At 44.6% G+C, this 20,800-nt stretch overlaps 1 long non-coding RNA gene across 1 annotated transcript; it reads right to left on the bottom strand.

Moving 5' to 3' along the window:
• Positions 1-15,411: 15,411 nt before the first annotated feature.
• LOC125439680 lies at positions 15,412-20,480 on the bottom strand. Its single transcript, XR_007245561.1, has 3 exons — positions 20,181-20,480; positions 19,397-19,483; positions 15,412-15,524 (listed from the first exon to the last, which is right to left on the bottom strand). It is a non-coding gene; the product is annotated as an uncharacterized LOC125439680 (long non-coding RNA).
• Between the last annotated feature and the right edge of the window lie 320 nt (positions 20,481-20,800).

The following is a 20,800-nucleotide window of genomic DNA, read 5'->3' as shown; positions in this document are numbered from 1 at the left end:
GCAATGTTTGTATGGGATTTCCTTCAGTAGATTCATCTTGATGGAGGATAGATCTGATGCCATCTCTATTGAGCCACTCGCTTGAATGGATTGTCCCAGAATCACTGGCCCACTTCTCATTCTCTCTGCCCAGAGTAGCTGTTCCTGGGAAATTACTTCCTTCCCACCGACTCTCTGCTGCTGGATCACTGCTATGGAGCCCGTTTTAACTGCTGGCTCCTGTGAAGTCACACGTGCCGGAAACACTTCGGGCTGGCGATTTCCTTTCCCCTCCACCCCAACACACTGAACACCACTTGCTTCAGGTCTAAACCGTATATGGATGCTGTTCGTTTCCGGCTTGTCGCCCTCCGTTTCTTCGAATACCCTCCGGAGCTCTCAATAGGGCTGGGGGATGGCCGAGACTACTATTGTGCTTCCAGCCCGCTCGTGGGAGACCCCCGCCCGCACCTGCGGGGATCCAGACATATGGTCACCGCAAGGGGGGTCAACAAATCGAAACGTGTTGGAGGGCCAAGGCACCCCCATCACCAGGGAATAGTTGGTCACCTTCGCGATGTTGAACTGCCGTTCCTCCCAGTGCCCCCAGTCTTGGGTCAGGGCCGACACTGTCCGATGCGTGGCTGGTGCACCCCCCAAGGTGGCCCCATCCATCTGCTCAAACAGAATGGGGTAGCGCAGAGGAACCCGCCGCAGCCCCAACTGGTTTACAAGGGCCGGCTGCATTAGCCAGTAGGTGCAACCTGGGTTAACAGGGGCCTGCGTCTGCACACTAATCCCACAAGTCTGATTTAACACAGTCACTGGGAACAGAAGAGGATGGGCCCGTTGGACTTTCACCTTCCACCGCGTCGATTTCAAAGCCCCCTTCAAGAGAGGGGCCATGCTAGCTGCGCATCAGGCCAGGTCGCTGTCGTTTACTGCCGCCCCCTCGCTGGGATCGGGACCAGCCGCCTCCTCGGGAGTCGAGCTTGCCTTGTGCGGTGCTGCTACTAGACCCGATCCCATCTGGGGCAAGGACTTCCTCCCTAGGCTCTTGGTCGCCCCGACCTTCGCCAATGTATCATTCCTTCGCCAATGTATCATTCCTTCGCCAATGTATCATTCCTTCGCCAATGTATCATTCCTTCGCCAATGTATCATTCCTAAGCTCCTGTTTCGTTAACCACAAGGGCATGATTGTAGGGAAGTGAGGAAAAGGGAGTTGATTTCTTTTTAATTGAGACAAAGCTGAAGGCAGGGCTTTTATGAGGCTGCTGGAGTTAGAGCCAAAGGAAGAGAGGGGAAAGAAGTCGACCGAGAGTGAAGGAGGATAATAATCATACTAAGTGCAACAACAGGAGTAATAAAATGTACTCACCATAGTCAAGAGGACAGTAATTCGTCCCAAGCTCTTGAGTCACGAGATTAGCATAAATCATCCTCTAAAGATGATTTGAGATGCTGAGAGCTTACATTTAAGTGGAAGGAAGTTCTCTCTTTCCCAATCACTTTCACACTGGCCCTCAGAGCAGAGGTTATTCTGCAAGACCCTATTGGGGCTACAATCAGTCTTCAGAAAGTCACAGGGATATAATGCCCTATGTGGCAAGCCCACACAACTCATGACTTACCAAGCCAAATGCAGACCAACAGGCCGGCATGGTGACCTTGCAAGGTACAGAAGCAACCTCCTCTTTTTGCTGTCTGCCTGGAGAGCTGTTAAACATTGAACTGACTACATTTGCATAGATTTGTTCAGCTTGGAAGTCATTGGTTGATCAGCTTTATTATACTGTATACAATGAATCCTATAGGCATTAAAGCAAACAGATACAAATCCTTATTCCATCCCATGGGGGAAGGCAGGTTAAAGATCATTCACTGGGTGGATAGTTTCTGTTTTTCAAGTTAAGGCAGCTAATAAACATTTTAAATAATAAATAAAATACTGGAGTCTGGGAAGGGGAGTGCCAGGGCAGGGTGGAGATGATGAAATGTCACTTCTGGGTGATGCTCTAGGAATTTCCTCTAACATCCACGATAAAGAGCATAGAGAGTAGAGGAGATCCCTAAAGCATCACTATGGAGATCATTTTTCTTCCCATTTTTTCAATTTCTTAATAGTAGGAAATTGGGGCTGGGGACAGGTGATTCCCCACCTGGCTTGGGCAACTGGGAAAGGCAGGTACATGGTGTGCAGAATTTTTGAAGAAAACCTTCCTCTCTGCCTGAAGCGGAATGAGAATGCTCATTGTACTCTAGGAGGCACAAAATGTTCAGGGTTTTGTATATAGGAAGAGGAAAAATTGGGAGGTGGTAGGAGTTGGACTTCTCAAGTTTATAATATCTTCAACAGTTTGACAGTTCACATACAGGATAGAAAGGGGTGGTTAAAAACACTTATTTTCAGCAGTGTACCAGTCAGATGTCAGGCATATAGAAGGCATCTTTCTTTGTACCTAATCCCAAATCTTTTCAGTTGGTACTACAGAAAGCAAGAATGACATGGTTGTTAAGAGTGTTGGTCTAGGACCGGATGGACTCACAACCCTGAACGAATCTGCCTTCAGCCCAACCTGTTTCCAAGGCTTCTTCTGCAGATAGCTTGAATAAAGGGAGGCCATGTGGGCCACTTTGACCTTCTTAGAGGAGTGGAGAGATAAAGAAGAAGAAGAAGAGTTTGGATTTATATCCCCCCTTTCTCTCCTGCAGGAGACCCAAAGGGGCTTACAATCTCCTTGCCCTTCCCCCCTCACAACAAACACCCTGTGAGGTAGGTGGGGCTGCTATAAAGCTGCTATAGATAGCAGTGTCATAGAGAGGAAGCTTAGGTTCCAAACTTCTAGAGGAGAAACTTATAATGCCATCCTAAGCAGAGTTACATACGCGTAAGCCCACTGTTGTCAATAGATTTGGAAGATTATAATGCTGCTTAGAGTAGCATTGCTAGCCATCTACTTACAGTTCAGTGCAATTCCCCATTGTTTATTGTTCACCATCCTTCAGCCTGTCACAAACCTACATGTTTCTGAGCAGAACAGAAGATGGGAACTCTCATGGGAGTCATAAATGAAACCACAAATGTTTATTTATTTACTTGTCTTGGGTCAGCTTGCTGAGACCTTCTCAGACAGACATAGAAGAGTCAGTTTGAGCACAGAGGAACAGCCGCAGGCAGGCAGAAGTCAGAACAGAGGAGCAGCCACAGTCAAAAGATGGTTCGCTGTGTCTGCAGCCTTCCAGCTCATGGACTCCAGCTGGGCCTGACAGCTCACAACAAGCAGCATTGCCAGAGGCCTCACCAGTGCCTCTGGAACAGAGGACGGAATGAACTCAACAAGGAATGCAGCAGAGAAGCCAGAGTACCAGGTTGTAAGCCTGGCATCGGGCACTTCTTACAGCAGCGATGAGGCAGAGCAGGGCAGACACACGTCACCTGGCTTGGAATGTCAGATCAGCCTGATTAACAAAATAGCTGGCTTTCTACCCCAGCAAGGAAAGCACTTATTTAACCATTGGGTTTGGCTGTTGTGGAAGCAACTTGTCACCACCCACCTTGTGTATCATCCTCCCATCCAAGTACTAACCAGGCCCGACCCTGCTTAGCTTCCGGGAAAGGAATCAGGAGCTTGAGATGCTGGCGTGCAATGGGCTAGGAGTGGTATGGGCCGTAAAGGCCAAATCCTGAACATCAGCCTCTCTACCTGTACATTTATTTTAGCTTCCCTCTACTTGGTTAAGTGGATCTGTGTATATAATGATGTTATGCCAATAAAGGTTCGTTGTTGTTGTTGTTGTTGTTGTTGTTGTTGTTGTTGTTGTTGTTGTGTATCATCCTTATATCTCTGTCACACTTCAGATTCCTGATATCATGGACTTGATTCATGGCTAGGACTGCCCTCTCCTATGCTGATGCCTTGGACTCTAACTGAACCATGCTTGACCTTGGACTGCCTTCCTGACCATGCTTTCTGTTTCTGGCCCTCAATGCCAACCTCCCTGCCTAAGGAGACTCGTCCCTCTCCTGAGTCGGGACTCAAAGCAGCTACACAGTTTTCCTTTCCTCCATTTTATATAGTGACGTCAATGGAGCTGAAACAAGAGCATGTAAGCATAAGTTTACGATGTACCCTACAAAGCATCAAGCCTTGCCTGGCTGAGATGCCACTGTTTCTATATTACATTCTATGGGTGTTCCAAGTGGGTTACTTACCATTTTTATAACCGTTCCCTGCAGTAATATTAAAAATCATGTTGCATACTGTTAACACCACTTTATTGTGACCTGAATGTTGCTTACCTCATACAAAATTAAGCAATTTCTATATTAAAAAGGCAGTCTCATTTTAAATGGTTCTGGTTGAGCTGGAGGTCAATGTAATCCCTGAACAGCTTAACAGAGGAAGATTGTACTCCATATTACCAGATCCTCACAGCAAACGTGTCCACCAAGTAGAACTGCAACCATTTTTCTTGGCACCTGAGGGACAGAAGATGCCTGCTGCGTCACCGTGACTTTGGCCAAATGAACATTGTTATTCAAACTTAAAGAGATGAGAAACAAAATGTACAGTATTAATTCTTTGTACAGTACAGAGGAGCAGCAGTGGCGTAGGAGGTTAAGAGCTCGTGTATCTAATCTGGAGGAACCGGGTTTGATTCCCAGCTCTGCCGCCTGAGCTGTGGAAGCTTATCTGGGGAATTCAGATTAGCCTGTACACTCTCACACACTCCAGCTGGGTGACCTTGGGCTAGTCACAGCTTCTCGGAGCTCTCTCAGCCCCACCCACCTCACAGGGGAAGGGCAAGGAGATTGTAAGACCCTTTGAGTGTCCTACAGGAGAGAAAGGGGGGATATAAATCCAAACTCCTCCTCCTCCTCCTCCTCCTCCTCCTCCTCCTCCTCCTCCTCCTCCTCTTCTTCCTCCCTCCCTCTTCTCCTTCTTCTCTTCTTCTTCTTTCCTTCTTCTTTCTTTCTTTCTTTCTTCTTCTTGCTTTGTGGCTGGCTAGCTTCCGGTTTTTTGGGGTGGGCGGGCTTTGGGTCGTGTCTTTTCTCACAGGAAATCTCATGATGCATCCAAGGATACCAATTCAGTTCAGATATTCTAGTGAATCATCCTGACCCTGAACAATAACAATAATAATAATAATGGAAAGAGGGAGGGGGGAAAGACTAATGACAGAGCATACTGATGTAATTCCTAGATGCTGGGAAATGGACCACAGTGGCTTAAGTTCAAAATGGAGATTGAAGTAGATTGAGATCAGGTCTTAAGAGTTGTGGACTTTCTTTTATCACTTCACACAAAGTAATGTAAAATCATATACAGTGGTCGAACCTTGTGAGTTATTGATTTGTGTCTTGGGCTAAGACCCAGGTAAAAATCCCAACCCTGCTGATGTTTGCTGGGTGGAATTGGGCCATTCACTCAGGTTGTGATTGCAAGGATACAATGAAGGAAGGAAAAACAATGTTGTAAGCCATTGGAGAGACAAGAGGTATTAATCAGCCAATCAATCAATAGGGCTGTTCTTAAGCATAGTTACACTTCCTGAGTCAACTGAATTGCTTTAGAAAGATGTAATTCTGCATAGGATTGCCCTCTAAATTAGTTATTTTCTGATCATTCAAATTATATGACTGTATATTAGACATATCCTTCCTTCAAGTGTGCACAACATCTACAGATTATAAAGAAAAAAATCTAATGTATTGACTGAATATGAAGGAGATAGCTTCTACAATCATCATCCCCTCCATGGCTGCTAGTCTACAGAGGAAGAAGGAAACCATATTGTTGGCGATTGTGGTTTTCCAGGATGTGTGTCCATGGTCCGGTAGTTTTAGCTCCTAATGTTTCATCCACATCTGTGACTGACATCTTCAGAGGCATGTCACGGTAAGGTGAGTTTCTCTCCAGCCGTTTCTGCACAGGCCGAAATCACTGATTGGGGGGGGGAGCCTTTGCACAGGCACTGCTGCCAAATCATTGCGGCGTCGCCCTCTCCCACCCCCCCCAACAGTGTTTTTAACCTTGCTCCCTGAGCAAGGTTTTTGGAAAACACTGGCTTCTATCTAGTGCCAAGCGTACAGCACTGGGTGGAAGCTGGCGTATTTCCCACGCCGCTCCTGGATGCCTCCTACCTCCTGCTGCCTTCTGTCACTTTGTGGAGGCCAGGGGACACACCTCCTAACCTCCGAACCCAGAAGCAACACTCTGGTCACGGGGGCATCTCCTCTGGCCTCCACAAAGCAATGGAAGGTGCACTGGCATAATGCCCATTGGGCAAGGTGGGCAGCTGCCCAGGGCATCACCTTGTGGGGGGCATCAAAATGCTGGGTTCGTTTTTGGGTATTTTAGTGGTTTTCCATTTTTGGCCTGGAGGGGGCACATTTTTAGAGTTATTGGCCGCAAAATTTCAGCGCATTATCAGGGGACTGTCCTTTTGCTATCCCCCAAGTTTGGTGAGGTTTGGTTAAGGGAGTCCAAAGTTATGGACTCACAAAGGGGGTGCCCCTATCCCCCATTGTTTCCAATGGGAGCTAATAGGAGATGGGGGCTACAGTTTTGAGGGTCCATAACTTTGGCCCCCCTGAACCAAACTGCACCAAACTTGGGAAGTATCATTAGGGCAGTCTCCTGATGAGACCCTGAAAGTTTTGAGACTGTGCCTTCAGAAATGTGCCCCCCACAGCCTGCAACCCCCATTGACAGCAATGCATAAAACTCAATGCAGAACAAAGATTCTTGGGCAAATTTCTAGGATGATGTTCCTGCAGGGGGTGCATTTTTTGGATAGCTATTGGCACCAAAATTTCAGGGGTATCATCTGAAAGATGATAGCACCCCCCCAAGTTTGGTGCAGTTTGGTTCAGGGGGGGGCCCAAAGTTATGGACCCTCAAAATTGTAGCCCCCATCTCCTATTAGCTCCCATTGGAAACAATGGGGGATAGGGCCATATGACCGTATAGAGTGAGGGGGGGGATTCTCGGACATTTGAACCCATTCATGTCCAAAAGCTCCAGCCCAAGAACCGTTTACGTGGGTTTTAAAACGTTTTAGTGCTTTTTCGGTTTTTGGCTTGCAGGGGGAGCTTTGTTTGGGCTAGCAGCACCAAAGCTCTTCAGGGAGTTGTTTGGGGGACCTCTCCTCCTGATGATACTACCTGGGTTTGGTGAGGTTTGGTTCAGGGGGTCCAAAGTTATGGACTCCCAAAGGGGGTGCCCCATCCTCCATTGTTTCCAATGGGAACTAATAGAAGATGGGGACTACACCTCTGAGGGTCCATAACTTTGGACCCCCTGAACCAAACTTCACCAAACCTGTGATGTATTATCAGGAGAGTGTCTTATTGATACCACCCAGGTTTTGTGAAGTTTGGTCCAGGGAGTCCAAAGCTATGGACTCCCAAAGGGGGTGCCCCATCCCCCATTGTTTCCAATGGGAGCTTAGGAGATGGGGCTACACTTTTGAGGTTCCATAACTTTGGACCCCCTGGACCAAACTTCACCAAACCTGGGTGGTATCATTAGGAGAGACTCCTAAAGATACCCTGAAAGTTTAGTGTTTCTAGCTTAACCATTGCATCCCTGACAGCAGGCACCCCCCCCCCCAAATTTCCCCAGATTCTCCTTTTAAATCCACCCCCTTCGGCATGGATTTAAAGGGAGAATCTGAGGTCCTCAGTTTAGAAGAAGAAGAAGAGTTTGGATTTATATCCCCCCTTTCTCTCCTGTAGGAGACTCAAAGGGGCTTAAAATCTCCTTTCCCTTGCTCCCTCACAACAAACACCCTGTGAGGTGGGTGGGGCTGCGAGAGCTCCGAGAAGCTGTGACTAGCCCAAGGTCACCCAGCTGGCGTGTGTGGGAGTGCACAGACTAATCTGAATTCCCAAGATAAGTCTCCACAGCTCAAGTGGCACAGCAGGGAATCAAACCTGGTTCCTCCAGATTAGAATGCACCTGCTCTTAACCACTATGCCACATTGAAAGTGATGCTGTTTCAGGGTGGGGGCTAATCCACCCCCAAACAGCATCACTTTCAATGTTGTTTAACTAGGGACCCCAGATTCTCCATTTAAGGCGAATCTAGTTTAAACACCATTGAAAGTGATGCTGTTTGGGGGTGGATTCCTGCATCACAGCGGCTGCCCTGGGGTGTGTGTGTGCAAAACTCAGACTTTGCACCAGGCTCCATTTTCCCTCTATGCCTCAGCCCAGAGGGGAGGGGCAGGGGAGGGCAGGGCAGGGGAGTCTGCCATCCCTGACCTCGGAGAGCTGCTTTTATAAGCACTAGGCCAGGGGCGGGGCTTCGGGAGGAGTGGCCATGCCCTGGGGCAGGTGAGGGTGTGGCCCCACCCCGAACCCCCCCATTAAAAATCTATACCTACGTCCCTGGATAGGGCACCCCCTTTGGCAGTCCATAACTTTGGACTCCTTGAACCAAACCTCACCAAACTTGGGGAGTAGCATAAGGACAGTCTCCTGATGATATGCTGAAATTTTGGTGCCGATATGTCTAAAAATACACCCCCTGCAGGCACCAATGTCCTGGTGCAAAAAAATTTGGTCGTGGTGGAGTGGCCGCCCATGGGGTGGGGGGCATCCAACTCAGGTTTTGCCCAGGGCTACAGTTTGCCCCAGGGCTGTCTCGAGTTAGCACCCTGGGAAGGTGGGCAGGGAGAATAGGGATTCTTTCTGGAGCAGGCGCCCAGTCCATGCAAAAGCGTGCAGACATGCAGCGGGAGCCAGCTGGACAGTTCATGCAAATGGCTGGGGAGGGGGGGTGTATTGGCATGAAGTATGCCGATGCACACCCGCTCAGCTGGCTGTGTGAAAATGGCCTCCGTGTAACAGTGTGGAAACATTATGAGCTAAAACCACCAGACCATGGCCACATGGTCAGTTGATTCCAGCCGTGAAAGCTTTTGACAATACATCAAACCATATTGTGTTCCAAGTCTGGGTCTGCATTGGTAGCTAGGTTTTCAGCCAGTTGTTGTAAGGGATTTTAGGACAGTAAGTTATGCTCAAACTGTGAAAGGGCTACCTGATAAATCTTCAGCTTTCCCATGAGAATTATTTGATGCCAAGACAAGTTCAAAATATTTTGTCATCCCAAGCAAAGTATACTCGTGCCTCCCTTTCCTGACCCTGTTCTAAGTCTCAGAATTTTACCTCTCATCATCTCAGCCTGACTCGCTTTTCCAGATACAGCAGTTTTACTGAGGGTCTGTCAACATTACGTTGAGAAAGGGGTTGCCTGATATACAGGAATGGCTGCTCATGCTGTCTCCCATAAATATCTGACCAGCCCAGGAGATCAATTGCCTTCTGTCTGCTCCTGACCTCCTGAAATTTATTGAATTAGGAATCACAAGAGATTCATATACAAGTTTTTTTTTAAAAAAAATCTCTGTCTCCTTGGCTACAGTTATAGTTATAACACGTGTATAGCTTTAGTGGCACACAGGGATTTCTCAGGTAACAGAAAGTGCATTATTTTCAAGGCCTCCCCACTTCGAAAATGGCAGAGTTATCAACACCATTGCAGTTCAATAAGTGCTGTAGACAGAACTTCCCAATCACATGAACACTGCAGTTTCTTAATCTGTGTCACTTTGTGATTGATTTTAAAGACTGATTAGTTATAAACCATTAACACCCATAGCTATATAACAGTAATGCCTTACATAAAAAAAACCCCTTCATGCTGCAAGTTTATTTAATCTCTCTTGTCAACAGGGGACTTTGAGCTGATATTGAAAATGACCACAGAGGCAATGGGCTTTATAGGCTAAAATGTCTCGTAGAAAATCTTAACAGGGAATTTGAGTTCAGGTTAAGAGCTCTTTTAAGTACCATGGTGAACTACATTTGAGAATGACGCTTACTTGGCAGTTATATCTAGGGCGCACTTCCATGCATTTTCATTGTAAATTAAAGAAGTATAACATTCAGTTCTAGTCTAACCGAGGCAATGAACCAATGGCAGGAGGGAAAGTACACATCTCAGTTGCCCTCAGAGGCCTTGTTCTTGCCTTGTAGCAAGCACAATGACAATCTATGTACAACGCGCTTTTTAAAAAAAAAATTACATTTTTTCCATGTACTGTTCTCCAGTTTCATTTGTAAACTGAATGCATGTTGGCTCTTCCTTACAAACAAATGCCCATATATTCACTGTAATGTGTAACATAGGCTCATTCTGCACATGCAGAATAATGCACTTTCAAACTGCTTTCAGTGCTCTTTAAAGCTGTGCGGAATAGCAAAATCCAATTGCAAACAGTTGTGAAAGCAGTTTGAAAACGCATTATTTTGCGTGTGCGGAAGGGGCCTCAGGTTTGTGTGAAATGACTTAACATCTCCCATTACTTTTAAACTTTTATAGCATTATGCTATCTTGGACAGAAGCAGATCTACAAGTCTATAGCCGAATTCCCACTGAAAATTTAATCTAGATACAACCATATTTCAAAAGAATCGGCACCTTTTCATCCAGGTTCCAACATCCTCACTGCAGCATGTTTCTAGTGAAGACATCTAGGCCTGCCCCTTGGGGGTGGGGTGCCTGCTATCAGGAGTGCAATTGCTAAGCTAGCAGCACCAAAATTTCAGAGTATCTTTAGGAGACCCTCCTGATGATACCACCCAGGTTTGGTGAAGTTTGATTCATGGGGGCCAAAGTTATGGACCCTCAAATGTGTAGCCCCCATCTCCTATTAGCTCCCATTGGAAAATCCCGTGATAAGGGGGGGAGCACCAGAAATGGGACTGATCTGTGCTCTGCGGTTCGGCAGTGGGGAGATCGCGAGGAAACCTGGATATTTCGGGTGACTATCCCAGGATTAATCACCAGTGGGAAATCGCCCTATGTTCACTGCAGTGGTTTTACATTTATAAAGGGCTTGCAAGAAATGAATTCACAGGCTTCTACACAGGTCACACATGATTAACCTGCCGTCAGGACCCTCTAATGTCTTAGCCTGGGTCTTGCCATATTTCTGTCGACTGAAGGCTTCCTTCTCGAATGGCTTGGGAAAGTTTGCTTGTGCCAGGGTCCGTTATCTTACAGCTGCAGGGAGGTGGAGTGAAACCTGTTAATTTTTTTACTCCCTATTAATTGTCTTGGTTGTTATCCCTCTTCTCACACACCAGTGAATGTGTTTTGAAAAGGAAAGGGGGGTGAGTGAGTCTGACATGTCTCCGCTGGGGAATATAACCTTTTGCTCAGTGCCTTGTGTTCAGTTCATACACTATTGTCATCAGTTTCCTACGCTTGTCATCAATAAAATGAGAATTCTGCTTCTAACGTACTGATTCCTGTCTATGAGCAAGTCTGGGGTTGTGACAGCTGCCTCATAATGAGTCAAACCATAGATCAAGATCAGAACGGATAGTCTATTCTGAGTGGCAGCAGCTCTCCCAGATGTCAAATGGGCAGGCTTCACACCACCTATTGCCTGACCCCTTTTAGCTGAAGATGGCAGGGACTGATCCTGGAACCTTCTGCATGCAAAACAGATGCTTTACCACTAATCTATGCCCCTTTTCTATTCTTTAAAAGGTTTTTTTGGGCTGTGGGAGATACCAAAACCTTGAAAGTCTCCAAATAATGATGACCTCCAGTAGGAGATGCCTCTAGATAATTCAGAACCTATTGGATTATAAAAAGAACTGGGGGCTATAGGGTAGTTAATAACAAAAAGGCATTTGGGACTCAAAATTTGGCTCTACCCAGCATGTATCAAAGCTGAAGGGCATGGCTCCACCTATGTCTAAATGGAGGACCAAGAGAACAGGGGCCAAAATTGTTGACATAAATATCCAGTTCATTCATGTATGTTGAAGCAGTGGGCCCACGTGTCACCACTGCAATCCCCTGCCATTCACTGGGCATGTTTTCATCCCCCACTTATGGCAATTGCCGTATTTTGGCAAGTTCTCTCTAGATTATAGACCAGGGGTAGGGAACCTGCGGCTCTCCAGATGTTCAGGAACTACAATTCCCATCAGCCCCTACCAGCATGGCCAATTGGCCATGCTGGTAGGGGCTGATGGGAATTGTAGTTCCTGAACATCTGGAGAGCCGCAGGTTCCCTACCCCTGGTCTAAACCAAATTTTCCCTGTACTGTCTCTGGCCTTCTAATCAGCTTTCCTAAGAAAAATCAGAGGCCCCTTCCACACACGCAAAATAATGCGTTTTCAAACCACTTTCACAACTGTTTGCAAGTGGATTTTGCTATTCCGCACAGCTTCAAAGAGCACTGAAAGCAGTTTGAAAGTGCATTATTCTGCATGTGCGGAAGGAGCCAGAGCCTCAGCAGTGTTGGGGAAGTAGAGCCTTTCAAATCCCATGTCTGGCCTCTCTCTGGAGCCAGCCCAGGAACCACAGACATTTATAACAATCAATTAAATATCATTTTAAAAGAGAGAGGTTTTTTATATATCTATGCATAAATAAAAGCCAAGAGGTCAAAATATTCTTTGAGGAGAAAAGCTCTTCCCCTAATGCAGCATTCCTTCAGACTGCTATGTGTAGATTGCTATGTGTTATGAATCATTATTTGACCATATGCATGAAACATTTTCATTTCAAACATTCTGCATTAGACAATTCCATGGACTAAGTATACTAAATGGTATCTCAAGCTCTTTTACTATGTAAATTTACATTGCCAGCAGAACATGTTAAACAATATGTTCTTATGTTCTTTACAATTTCAAACAATGAGAAATCAAACAGACTTAAAAAATCTGTTGCACCAAAACATCAGTAACCATAAACCCAATCTTGTAGACAGTTCATCTATTTCAGGCTAGCAAGCAAAAAGGAGAAATGAAAGGCCCCTTTCTACGTTCCCTACTTCTCTATAACACAGGATATGCCTTTTGGAGTTGTGGGTTGTTGACAATGAGTAAAATTTTCTATTGTTCTCCATACTTGTTGCAGTAAAGAGAGGACATTCAATGAAAATTTCTTTCTTAAAATCATCTACCAATCGGTGAAAATCTAAATGGCATATTAAGTATTTTACAAAGAAACACTCTCTTCACATGCTCATGTACCACGATTTGCAGTGCTAATTGCTCAAACCACCAAGCAACCCCACCTCCAGCAAATGTGGTTCCTGAAACTTGAAACTAACTACATGCCAAACTTCTGGCATGAACGTGTAGCAGAGACACCCAGAGGGTTTTCTTGTTTGAATGTTTCAATTGCTGATAAATAGAAACAGTAAAGAAAACCGGTAAGAAATGAACACCTATAGGGACTCCATTGGAAGGGATGGCAATTTGGACTCCATCAGTCTCCATCCCATTCTTTTTCTTTTTCCTACACATGGAATTGTCCCAACTTCTGGTGCTTCTTCAAGGGTCCAGTCTGCCCACCTGCATCAACAGATACACATGAGCAGACAAGCGTTCACTATCCCTTCCCTTAACATCTCAGAAGCATTTGGGATTTACCAATACAGTGAAGACTTTGTCTATTTCTGGCATAAATTAAGAAGTTTACAAATGTACCATGTATAAAGAAGAAGAAGAAGAAGAAGAAGAAGAAGAAGAAGAAGAAGAAGAAGAAGAAGAAGAAGAAGAAGAAGAAGAAGAAGAAGAAGAAGAAGAAGAAGAAGAAGAAGAAGAAGAAGAAGAAGAAGAAGAAGAAGAAGAGGAGGAGGAGGAGGAGGAGGAGGAGGAGGAGGAGGAGGAGGAGGAGGAGGAGGAGGTGGAGGAGTTTGGATTTATATCCCCCCTTTCTCTCATGCAGGAGACTCAAAGGGGCTTACAATCTCCGTGCCCTTCCCCCCTCACAACAAACACCCTGTGAGGTGGGTGGGACTGAGAGAGCTCCAAGAAGCTGTGACTAGCCCAAGGTCACCCAGCTGGCATGTGTGGGAGTGCACAGGTTAATCTGAATTCCCCAGATAAGCCTCCACAGCTCAGGCGGCAGAGCTGGGAATCAAACCCGGTTCCTCCAGATTAGATACACGAGCTCTTAACCTCCTACGCCACTGCTTTCCATATCATCATTCTCCGTCCCCCTTCCTCCACAAGATAAATATATAGTTATTTATTTATGCACGAGATCTCTCATGAACACATGAAGATGCAGTCCGCTGGTCCACCACAGTCAATACTATCTTCTCGGATAATACTGGCAGAGGCTGTCAAGGGCCTCAGATTGAGCTCTTTTGCATCACCAATAACCTGATTCTCACGGGAGATGCCAGAGATTGAACCTGCAACCTCCTGCATGCAAAGTATATGCTCTACTCGTAAACCAAGATCTCTTCTCAGATGGTTGGATGTTTTCCAGAGGCTCAAGTGCTATATTCTCTTCTTGCAAAAAGACCATTCTTCTCCCATTCGCCACTAATATAGCAAGCATTACAACACTGTGGTTTCTCCCATGACCCCCCAGCTCACTGAATCCATTACACCCCATGGAATTTGATGGCACTAAAGTCATAGCACTCAATGGACCAAAGACTGACCTCACTGGCCACAAATTCTCACAAACTCTTTTTCTCAGTTATATAATTTTAAACTTCTTTAGCAGATGACTACTCCTTTGCTGAAGCACTTAACAAAGTCCTTATATAGTCATAAAATCTTTAATACAGCAGCAAAACCATAGAGGAAAGTAGCAGCAAACTATCACTTCCTGCCATAATGCCATGCCATATTGTTTCTCCCTCTGTAAGTGTACATGTGTGCTTCAAATTATATTCACTTTGTTTTGGGGCAATCCCACTCTCCAGCTACCGCATAAGATGCTGCTAAAGAACAGCTACCCCATAAGATGCTGCTCAAAAGAGACTATTTACCTTTCCTGATCTAGCAGGATGATTACTTCAGCTCATTTTTTTTCCTACAGGGCAGAATATTGCAAAACTGAGACAGATCAGCAATAATGTATGTTTCGCACAAGTAAAACAAGCAAACAAAAATATCATCTTGGAAGTCCTGGGTGATCAACATCTAAGAAGCTTGTGTATTTACCTCCAAGTCCTGAGATCAGTAAAAGGTAATTCATGAAAGTGATGCTATATTTGACCCTAACAAATGCTAGTTATAAACATATTCCACTGAAGCTACTGGGAATCTCTCAGCAGTACGCCAATGGTCATAAAGCCTTGACCCAGACAGAAGTGAATGAACCCACATCAGACCATAGGATGACTCATCTTCAATCACCTCACACATACTATTAAAACCATTCCAAATCAATCCATCGAAATAAAAATAATGAACAAAATGACAATCGCCAAACAAAATTAAGATCACATCACAAAGACAAGAACGATATTTCAACATTTGAGATCTGTATAGACTTGAGGAAAGGCCTGCAGAGTTATCACCATCTGAGATCCAAACATTCTGGAGTTTTCTTTCTTTACATAATTACATTTGATTCGTTACCTCCCAATCCAGGTCTCAGACGATTGTCGTAGCCGTCCAGAAGTCTGTCTAAAATTCTTGTGAAGATGGTGATATTTTTTGCTTCGTCTTCACTGGGGTCAGCCAACACTGATCTAAAACAAGTTTTTAAAAAATCAAAAGGCTACGTTGTTTATATTTTAATAACACTTATACTATTTCTTACCTTTGGGTGCTCTACAAAGATTTACAGAGCAACCCTATGAACACCATCCTGGGAATAAGCCCCACTAAATAGACATGAATATGATTTTGGGTAGACCTGGATGACCATATGAACAACCTACCTAAATATGACACATTTACTGAATAAATTGTATTCAGATTTTCAGATCAGTACCTACTTTTACACATTATTTTTTCCCATTTCTCTTCCTCTCTGAATTCCTGCTGTTTCCTGCTTAGGCAAGAGATTCTGAACAGATGTTGCTAAACTAGGCCTCTACAAAAAGCCATTTTAGATGCCCCGTTTCACCTGTGCACACTTTTATTTTTCTTTCCACCCATGGATACTGTATGGCAATCAGAGGAAAATAATGGGGTTTGCTACTGCTGGAGACAGATTATTAGAGCAGGCAGAACAGCAAGTCAATTCTCAAGTTCTTTTTTTAAAAATAACTTTGAAAAAGAAAAGTGGCAACAGAACTGTTGCAATTCTCTTCACCTTGTTCAGACTGCAAATCACTCACAGAAAATAGATGAAGGAAACCAGGGTTTTAATCATTTTCTGCAGTGTTGCATCTGAAGGCTGTAAACTGATGGCTCATAACAGTGATTTGCCTCTGCTTTCAAAGCCCATTATGATGGATCCTATAGCATCATCGAAATTCACTCAGTTCAGAATGGGCTCATTACAGGCCCACATTCTGTTTTGGTCCCCCTCCTTTCCAAAAAACCATACATATTCTTATGATGGGTGGGGGATGGGGAACAAACAGCACGGAGAACTGACTGGCAATCACATCCATTGCTACGGAGATGAAGGGAATGTGCATATTGTTTCCAGTGGTTCAATGAACTGGATTGGGAGGCACAAGAATCTATAGTTCTTAATTATCCCAGCAGCAACAGTTGCTCCTGAGTCCTACAGCCTCCACATCACCAGCTATTTTCCTTTGCTGCTGGTGCTCTCTCCTTTTCACCAGAGTAAGTTTGTTTGGGGAAAGGAAGATAAGCAGAAGGAGGTTACCAGGGAGCTCTGAAGGGTTGCTGCTCTCTAGGATAATTTCCAGCACAGACCTGAAATTTTCCCTAAGTTCTGTATGAAAGCTCAAATAAAACAAGCTAACTACAAGATGAAGTAGGGAATAGTTGCCCACCATTCCCTTTATGAATTACAGCCTCACCTAAACCAGTGGCCTGCCACTTAGATAATAACCTTGCACAAATGGGATGTGCTATTAAATTTATCTATTTACATAGCTGGTGACAAATATATGTCAAATCATGGAGCCAAATTGCTATGATATGTGACGTACAGTATGTTTTGCTCATCTGGAGATTTGGGTAACCAGGAGTTGGATTTACAGCGAAGGCAGTATACAAAATACTGAAAGCACAGTTAAATTTTGGTGTTCATCCTTATTATGATATCCAACATAGGTAATAATTGCTTTAGAAATTAACTTTTGCATGGAGAAGAGTATCAGGAAGTAAACGTTTCAGTATTTTCACCCTGGGTCACTTCCTTCCACACAGACATTGTGGCTTACAAGCCACAAAGGAAAACTGTCACCATCAACATATCAGTAAACAGTCTGCTGGGTAAAATGTGCAGTAGACTTTTAGAATATCATTATCACTCTTAACTTTCTGTTTGTTCAAAACACTCATCCACTTACAGATTTAAATATCTTGCAATCCTCTTAAATATCTCACAATAGTAGCAGTCAGGCAAACAATTGTCTCAACACATTTTCAGAATAAGAAATATGATATAAAGATAGGTTGGAGTGGGAATTCACTAAAACAGGAATGACATTATAGATGTCTAAAATGTAGTTTATAAAAGAGCTGAGAGAAAAAAGTAACTTAACAGCACGTCACCCTTCCACCCTTTTTACTGAAAACACCAGCGTACTGCTGTCCAGCTACAGATAGTGCTGAACAGCTATTACAACTAGCTGCAGAAAACCAAGAAAGGTATTCAGGTATTTCTTTGGGGGATTAAACCTCTGCACAACCCTTTTTCATCTCACTTAGCATGTCCAACCAAATTTTGTGCAGAAATCCATGTGACAATTATGACAGCAAGCACCTTTTCTATAAGTATTACGATAATAAAAGCACATGCTCTAAACGTTGCTTTTCTCAAACAATCTTTAGATATTTATAACATTTTTTGATCTGCACTCTTGAATGAACGATTAATACTATCCTTCCATGAGATGTAAATGTGGACAGAGTTTGAACGAACCCAGAATAAATCATTGTGTAAGACAATATTTTTATACAGGCAAAAAAAGCCTCAAGCAATTTAAAAAAAACCCCAGAATGTTGCTTCTGTCTAGCTACTCAGCGGTATGGACAAAGCATTTAAATGTAAATTATTGCAGTCTGTGGTTCTGAAGACAGTTCTCCAACAATCTATAATCATTGGATTGGGAATTTCACAGGCGACTTGTCATTCAGGTTTCAAATGGTATTTTCAGTACCTGCAACAGCAGGTATATCAAAAAAATATTAAAGCAAGCCAAAAATGTTAGCAGTCAAAAACGATGGCCAAACCCTAATGTCAATGATCATTGGATCACTTTGAGTCTTTTCATAAAAATGGTTTCAACAGAAATAGTATTTAGTTAGATACGTTGTCTTCTTGCTAGCAGCCAAGGCTGCAATTCTAAGAGCACTTTTCTCTAAGTAAGCACGACTGAAAAAACTGACATACTTTGGAGTAGATTTGCTTAGGCTCTCTCTGCAAGACATCCTAAGCAGGTCTACTCAGAATTCTATTCAGGTCTATTCTGTGGGGCTTACTCTCAGGGAAGCAGTCTTAGGATTGCATTAAGTGAGTAAGAGTAATGGAGGAGGCCCACAGTGACTCAACTGCTACTGCACCATTTGCAGGGGTTAGATAAAACTGAGTTTACATTCAATATACAGTATTTCATTCTGGCCACTCCACAATACATAGCCAGTTACCTGATCCAAAAATTCAGTTATTTTCTTTTTGTATGGTTAAGTCTTGGAGCTCCGATCATTTTGAAGAAAAGAAGACACCGAAAAAATGTTATCCAGGGGGCCCAACAGCTGGGCTACCAGTTAAATGGTGTTACAAATCACCATTAATTGAATGCGGAAAGACAGAGACAATCCAATTATATATCTTTAAGTTACTTTCTATGATGTTGTCATTTTGGAAACACAGTTCTTGAAACAACATTAAAAAGTTGATTAATAAATCAGGTTATTGTTTTATTTTACAGCATTTTGGAACTGTATACTATCTCCACCTAGAGGTTTAAAGATTAAGTGTATCAAGGCTCTATGATGTTAGCCAAAAATATTCCATCCCCCAGCTAACACAGGAGTCCCAGTGCAAAATATCTCATTGTTTTGCCTTACTGCTGATGTTCAGAAGTACGTATTTTTTTTATTCTCCATGTGAATAGTACAGTGTGAGTATGCAAAAAAGTCATTCACCCCAAACAAACATACCAAAAAATTAGTTCCACGATTATACAGGAAAAATCAAAATACTTCCCCTCCCCCCATTTTAGGGGTAAACGTGATTCTGTTTGGGAAAGAGTTGTTTAGGATAAGTTATAAACATCTCATCATTTAGGATAAGTTATGAACATTTCACCAACCTCAAGACTGCTTCTATTGCTCGTTCTGAGCACTGCAATATCAAAAAAAACAGGGGTTTGTACATATACCAAATGTATAGAAGACCACTGCAGGAACCACCAGCACACAAGAGTCAACCTGTACTACTGTTGATCAAAAAGGCAGCACTTTCTCTCACCTTGCAGGCAAGCACCCCAAGACAACAAGAACCAACTGCATCGTGTTGAGCATCAGTTTCCTCTTCATAGCTGCTTCCCTGCGAAACCTAATGATGCAAGAGAGGGGGAAAAAACAACATTCAGCGAGTCGTTTTCCACTAAGCTTTGCTTTCAACGTAACCCAATGAAAATTGTCACTTGAATTATTTTACAGCCACGGGTTTCTAAAGCACTTTTCCTCCAACTAGCAACTTATTAGATCTCCATCCCCCACCGCCATGGTCTTGGGTTCTACATGCAGTGCATAATCAAAAGTGACAAGTGAGCAGATGCATCAAATGTTTCTTTTCCCTCCTTCCCACTGTAATATTTAAAAAACCCTAAGACTTCCCACCCTTAAAAAAAAACCCAATTTGTCAATTATTCCTTGCTTTATTTTGTTATATCCTCAAAAATGTTGCTTGGGAAGGGAGGATTTCCCCCCCAACTGCTTTGAACCAAAGCTCTTTCCAAATGCTGAACATGTTTGGCAGTTCATAGGCATCAGGACCGCCACCCGGACAGCGACAGATCGTCACAATCACCACCCGATTACAGTCAAGGTGCAAAGTTGCAGAATAATTTTCAAGGCAAAAAGCCGGCTGCCAAAGGGGTGAGGGGGCAAAGCAAAGATGTCACCCTCAACCCAGACAGACAGACAAACAGAACAAGCCCACTACATCACACACCACCTTCTCCGTCTCAGACATCCACCAAGTCACTCACAGTTGAGCAAGAGAGAGGTTGGATAACTGGGGTGCCTACCTTGGGAGCACCAGGAGGCGCTCAAAGGAGCAGCTGCACAAAATAAAATAAAAATAATGACAAAATTAGACTTGCTGAGGAGGGAGTCTTCCCTCGCCAGTCTCTGAATAGTGGAGGAAGCTCCAGAATGGGGAGGGGGGAGGGAGGAAATGATGGGGAGAGTTTAAAGGCGACTGCGGTAGCAGCAGCCCTGCGCACCGAAGCTGGTCCAGAGTGGTTGTGCTTGTGTATATGTGCGTGTGTGTGTGTGTGCGCCTGTGCGCGCGCGCAAGCCGGAGAGGAGCAGCAGCGCGAGGCGGGGGTAGCCGAGCGGCAGTCAGTCAGCCTCTGTGCATGCCTATGTGTGTCAAGCACGCGCGCCCGCCCGCCTGCGCGCACACACACACACACACATATACACACAGGCAGCGGCTGCAGTCGGCACGCGCCCCAGGGGTGCCGGAAAGGAGGGGGGACGAGGAGGAACGAAGGGGAGGAGCCGCACCCGGGGGCGCGCGCGGGCTGCCCGGTGCTTGGCCGCGACGGTGCGTGCCGCGGCGAGCCCCCCAGCCCAGTCGGCGCCCCGAGGCACGAGAAGGGAGGGGGCGGGGAGGAAAGAGGCGGAGAGGGCCGCCGTCGGC

The sequence above is a fragment of the Sphaerodactylus townsendi genome, linkage group LG10 (assembly GCF_021028975.2).
Source record: "Sphaerodactylus townsendi isolate TG3544 linkage group LG10, MPM_Stown_v2.3, whole genome shotgun sequence".
NCBI lineage: Eukaryota > Metazoa > Chordata > Lepidosauria > Squamata > Sphaerodactylidae > Sphaerodactylus > Sphaerodactylus townsendi.
Note: the sequence above shows the minus strand (reverse complement) of the source record. Positions and strands in the feature narration are given on the sequence as shown.